The sequence below is a fragment of the Geospiza fortis genome, unplaced genomic scaffold (genome assembly GCF_000277835.1).
Source record: "Geospiza fortis unplaced genomic scaffold, GeoFor_1.0 scaffold178, whole genome shotgun sequence".
Lineage (NCBI taxonomy): Eukaryota > Metazoa > Chordata > Aves > Passeriformes > Thraupidae > Geospiza > Geospiza fortis.
In genome coordinates, this window is record NW_005054466.1 from 1184742 (window position 1) to 1185054 (window position 313).

Here is a 313-nt window from a genome sequence, read left to right on the forward strand (position 1 = left end):
GGAAGTGCCTGGGATGAAATCTTGGCTGTACCTCGGTGAGTGGATTGTTTCCTGAGGGGCATTCACGTGGCTTTGCTGGGCAGAACCTGCTTTAAGAAAATTCTTGGCTTCTTGTCCTGGCAGTGTCCTTTAGTGCCAAGCTGGCTCCTAGAGAGCTGCTGCGTGGGCAGCAGTGCCCCAAAATTCCTGGAAATGTTGGTGCCAGGCTGGGGCTGGGCTGCCAGCTGGGTTCCTGTGGGACTGGGGCTGGGTGGTGGCTGCTCCCACAGGGACATTCCCGGGGCTCCATCACACCCCAGTGCCCACAGCCCCT